This window comes from Sus scrofa, chromosome 14, assembly GCF_000003025.6.
Source record: "Sus scrofa isolate TJ Tabasco breed Duroc chromosome 14, Sscrofa11.1, whole genome shotgun sequence".
Lineage (NCBI taxonomy): Eukaryota > Metazoa > Chordata > Mammalia > Artiodactyla > Suidae > Sus > Sus scrofa.
This window is the reverse complement of record NC_010456.5, coordinates 12,212,315-12,218,108: the sequence shown is the minus strand read 5'-3', so window position 1 is coordinate 12,218,108 and position 5,794 is coordinate 12,212,315. Positions and strand designations below refer to the sequence as shown.

At 44.0% G+C, this 5,794-nt stretch overlaps 1 pseudogene across 1 annotated transcript; it reads left to right on the top strand.

Annotated features, from left to right (window-relative positions):
• On the top strand, positions 3,235-5,034 carry LOC100153492 (annotated as a pseudogene). The gene is made up of 2 exons (XR_001300755.2): positions 3,235-3,243; positions 4,489-5,034. The product of XR_001300755.2 is annotated as a 60S acidic ribosomal protein P1 pseudogene (transcript).

Below are 5,794 nucleotides of genomic sequence, written 5' to 3'. Positions count from 1 at the left end.
GTTGCTCTGAGCTGCAGCGTAGGTCACAGATGAGGCTTGGATCCTGCTTTGCTGTGGCTATGGCTTAGGCCAGCAGTTGCAGCTCCAATTCCACCCCTAGCCTAGGGACCTCCATACGCTGCTGGTGCAGCCCTAAAATGAGAAAAAAAAATTAAAATTAAATAAATAAACCCAGTTGTGTCTGACTTGGAAGAACTGCTCTTTCCACCATGCTGCTTCCCTAATCAGCACTAGTTTCTCCCCGATTGGATATGTTGTCACATGGACTGCCAGGCCTTTGTTCTGTCTTCATTCAGCATTAGAGAAGGATGTGAACCAAGAGAAAGCCTCTACCTTCCTCTGGGCTCTAAGGGGCCAGCAGAAGGCTGCTTGCAGAAACAAGGATTGCAAGAAAGCTTCGTAGTCTTCTGTAACTGGTCCCCAGTCAAAAGTGATGATATGTGCAAAAGCCCTAAAGCTGAATTTCCTATATAATTATCTTTGTGAGCATCAAGGCTAAGGGAAGCGATGGAGACAGTGTACCTATCAACAGTCTGCTTAGGGAGAGAGAGGGTGTCAGGAGATGAAACTCCAGAAATAGGTAGCCATGAGCAGGACACTGCAGGGAAGAAAGGAGCACAGGATGAGTCCAGGGATGGGTGCTTGTCTCAACCTTAAAAGGGGCTCTGGAACCCTGACAACAAGGCCTACGTGGCCCCCTACAAGAGGCTGCCCTCCCAGGTCAGGGAACCCTGGAACTGGAGCCTTAGAAGAAACCCAAGTATCAATGCAAGCTCCTTCATAACCAGTAAGGTTTACATTTTATGTGAATCTTGACTTATCTCCTGCAAAGTCTTAACCTTTCTGTATTCACATAGTAATATCTCCATTGTGCTTGGAGTCTTCTATTTTTATTTCTGCATGTATTTTGATTGGGCATTCTTGCAATGATCATAATTTCACTCACTCCATGTTTTCATAATTTCTTTTATATGGTAGGCATATGAAGTTTGTTGTCATTGGAGTGTCATCAGAAGATCTGAAAAGTTCCTTTCAGCTGGTTTCTTTATTCGCTGACACTGGCAGAGAAAGGACACAAGAGGGCGCTCCTTCCCCTCCTAGCTGAGTTCAGGGAGCTGCATCTTTTCTGCCCATTAATGCGTATCTCTTGAAAACTCAGACACCACACGACTGACATTGGTTAAAATGTACCTTTTACTACTACTGGGGAGAGGCTTTGGGGAATTTTGAATATTTATACAGGCACTCTTAGGGCAATATCCTCTCAAGTCTTTGATTCCATGTGAATCAAACAAATATTCACAGTCAGTTTTTGAAAAACTTACAGTCTAAGCCAGAAAAACTTTTTTTTTTTTTTTTTTTTTTTAGGATCACACTCACAGCATATGAAGGTTCCAAGGCTGGAGGTCCAATCCGAGCTACAGCTGCCGGCCTACGCCACAGCCACAGCAACGCAGGATCCAAGCCTCATCTTCAACCTAAACCACAGCTCACAGCAATGCCGGATCCTTAACCCACTGAGCAAGGCCAGGGATCGAACCCACAACCTCATGGTTCCTAGTCGGATTGGTTTCTGCAGCGCCAAACAGGAACTCCAGAAACAACTATTTTAGAAGTGAACCAACCACTTTATACCCATTAGGATGTCTGTTATCAGAAATTCAAATGTTGGCAAGGATGTGGAGAAATTGGAACCTTTGTGCTGTCATGAATGTAAAATGGCAGCTGCTATGTAAAATGGCATGGTGGCTCTTCAAAAAGTTAAACATAGAATTATCATAAGACCCAGCAATTCCACTTCTGGGTATATACCCAAAGGAATTGAAAGTGGGACTCAAATTTGTACTCCCATGTTCAGAGCAGCATTATTTGCAATAGCCAAAATGTGGAAGCAACCCAAATGTCCACTGACAGATGAATGGATAAATAAAATGTAGTCTCTCCATACAATAAAATATTACCAAGCCTTAAAAAGGGCCCTTCTGGAGTTCCCGTCGTGGTGCAGTGGTTAGCGAATCCGACTAGGAACCATGAGGTTGTGGGTTCAATCCCTGGCCTTGCTCAGTGGGTTGACGATCTGGCGTTGCCGTGAGCTGTGGTGTAGATTGCAGATGCGGCTCAGATCCCGAGTTGCTGTGGCTCTGGCGTAGGCCGGTGGCTACAGCTCCAATTAGACCCCTAGCCTGGGAATCTCCATATGCCTCGGGAGCAGCCCTAGAAAAGACAAAAAAAAAAAAAAAAAAAAAAAAAATAGGGCCCTTCTGACACATGCTATGAAAAATAAATGGCGGAGTTCCCATCGTGGTGCAGTGGTTAACGAATCCAACTAGGAACCATGAGGTTGCAGGTTCGATCCCTGGCCTTGCTCAGTGGGTTAAGGATCCTGAGCTGCAGTGAGCTGTGGTGTAGGTTGCAGATGCGGCTCAGATCCCGCGTTGCTGTGGTTCTGGTTTAGGCCAGTGGTTACAGCTCCGATTTGACCCCTAGCCTCCATATGCCGTGAGAGTGGCCCTAGAAAAGACAAAAAACAAAAAACAAAAAACAGATGGGAAGAGGACAAATACTATGTGGTTCCAATTAGCCAGAATCAGAGGTTCCTAGAGTAGCCAGATTCATAGATACAGAAGGTAGAATGGGGGTTGCCAAGGGTAACCAAGTATTTAATAGGTACAGAATTTCAGTTTGGGAAGATGAAAAAGTCCTGGAGATTGCTGCATAATAATGTGAATATACTTAATTCTACTAAAGCATACATTTAATGATGGAAGAATTGGGAATTCCTGTTGAGGCTCAGTGGGTTAAGAACCTGACTAGTATCCAGGAGGATGTGGGTTCAATCCCTGGCTGCACTCAGTAGGTTAAGGTTCCAGCGTTTACATGAGCTGTGGTATAGGTCACAGACAAGGCTTGGATTTGGCATGGCTGTGGCTGTGACACAGGCCAGCAGCTGCAGCTCCAATTTGACCCCTAGCCTGGGAACTTCCATATGTCACAGGTGCGGTCCTAAAAAACTTAATAAATAAATATAGTGATAGGACTTTTTCAATATCCACAGATCAGTCAATGTGATACACCACAAACAAAATGAAGGATAAAAGTCATTTCATATGATCGTTTCGATAGATGCAGAAAAAGCATTTAACAAAATGTAACATCCATTCATAATAAAAACTCTCACAAACTGGTTCTGGAGGGGCATACCTCAACATAATAAAGGCCATATATGACAGAACCATGGCTGATGTACTGAACAGTGAAAAACTAAAAGCTTTTCCTCTAAGATCAGAAACAAGATAAAGATGCTCACTCCTGCCAGTTTTTTGGGTTTTTTTTTTGACACAATACTAGAAATCCTGGCCAAAGCAATTAGGTAAGAAAAAGAAATAAAGGCATCCAAATCGGAAAGGAAGAAGTAAAACTGTCTCTATTTGCAGATGACATGATATTTATATATTAAAACCCTAAAGATTCCACAAAAAAACTGCTAATCAGTGAATTCAGTAAAACTGCAAGATATAAAGTTGATATATAAAGGGAGTTCCTGTCATGGCTCAGTGGTTAACAAATCCGACTAGGAACCATGAGGTTGCGGGTTCAATCCCTGGCCTTGCCCAGTGGGTTAAGGATCCGGTGTTGCCGTGAGATGTGGTGTAGTTTGCAGACTTGGCTTGGATCCCAGGTTGCTGTGTCTCTGGTGTAGGCCAGCGGCTACAGCTTCCATTAGACCCTTAGCCTGGGAACCTCCATATGCTGTGGGAGCAGCCCCAGAAAAGGCAAAAAGACAAAAAAAAAAAAAATTGATATATAAAAATTAGTTGTGTTTCTATACACTAACAGTGAACCATCAAAAAGAGAAATTAAGAAAAACATCTCATTTATGATTGTATTAAAAAGAACAAAATACCTAGGAATAAATTTAACCAAGGAGCTGAATGATCTGTATACTAAAAACTATAAAACACTGATGAAATAAATTGACAAAGACACAAACAAATGGAAAAATATTCTGTGCTCATGAATGGGAAAAATTAATATTGTTAAAATGTCCATACTAACCAAAGCAATTCTCAGATTCAGTGCAATCCCTAGTAAAATTCCAATGGAATTTTTTTCTTAGAAATAGAACACAGAGTTCCCATCATGGCTCAGTGGTTAACGAATCCAATTGGGAACTGTGAGGTTGCGGGTTCTATCCCCGGCCTCGAGCAGTTAAGGATCCAATGTTGCTGTGAGCTGTGGTGTAGGTCTTGGACTCAGCTCGGATCCTGAGTGGCTGTGGCTCTGGCATAGGCTGGTGGCTACAGCTCACATTAGACCCCTAGCCTGGGAACCTCCATATGCCATAGGAGTGGCCCTAGAAAAGGCAAAAGATGAAAAAAGAAAGAAAGAAAGAAATAGAACAAATAATCCTAAAATTTGTATGGTACCACAAAAGGCCCAGAATACCCACACTAATCTTGAGAAGGAACAAAGCTGGCCTTTCCTTAGCTGCCGATAAGGTGCTTGGTCCTTCCGAGGAAGCAAAGGCCGCTAGGAGTGAGGCCCTCACTTCATCCAGAGACTAGCACCGCACCCAACAGCCCCCACCTCTCATTCATCTGCACCACGGCCTCCGTCTCGGAGTTCGCCTGCATCTACTCTGCCCTCATCCTGCACAACAATGAGGTGACGGTCCAGGAGGATAAGATCAATGCCCTCATCAAAGCAGCAGGTGTAGATGTTGAGCCATTCTGGCCAGGCTTGTTTGCAAAGGCTCTGGCCAATGTCAACATTGGGAGCCTCATCTGCAATGTGGGGGCTGGTGGACCTGCCCCAGCAGCTAGTGCTGCACCAGCAGGAGGTCCTGCCCCAGCTACCACTGCTGCCCTGGCTGAGAAGAAGAAAGTAGAAGCAAAGAAAGAAGAATCTGAGGAGTCTGATGATGATATGAGCTTTGGTCTTTTTGACGAAACTTTTGTAACACATTCAACAATAAAAAGCTGAGCTCTTCGCTGAAAAAAAAAAAAACAAAAAAAAAAAAAAACAAAGCTGGAGGCATCATGCTTCTTGATTTCAAACCATATTATGAAGCTATAGTTATTAAAACAATATGATATTGGCATAAAAATAGACACATAATGGCTCAGTGGGTTAAGAACCTGACTAGTATCCATGAGGATTCTGGTAAATACCTGGTCTTGCTCAGTGGGTTAAGGATCTTCACTGCTGTGAGCTGTGGGGTAGGTCACAGATGCAGCTTGGATCCGGCATTGCTGTGGCAGGAGCATAGGCTGGCAGCTGCAGCTCTGATTGGACCCTTAGCCTGGGAACTTCCATATGCCACAGATATGGCCACTGCCCCCACCGCCACCAAAAAAAAAAGATGCGTAGATCAATAGAATAGGATACAGAGCCCAGAAACAGACCCATGCATATGTGATCAACTAATTCATGACAGAGGAGCCAAGAATATAAATGGGAAGAGGACAGTCTCCTCAGTAACTGGTGTCGGCAAAACTGACAGGCACATGCAGAAGAATGAATCTGGAAGAGTTCCTGTTATGTCTCAGCAGGTTACGAATCTGACATAGAGGCCATGAGGATGCAGGTTCAATCCCTGCCCTTGCTCGGTGGGTTAAGGATTCAGTGTTGTCACACGCTGCAGCGTGGGTCGCAAATGAGGTTTGGATCCAGTGTTGCTGTGGCTGTGGTGTAGGCCTGCTGCTGCAGTTCTGATTCAACCCCTAGCCTGGGAACTTCTATATGCTGCAAGTGCAGCTTAAAAAAAAAATGAATGAAATTGGACCACTGTTAC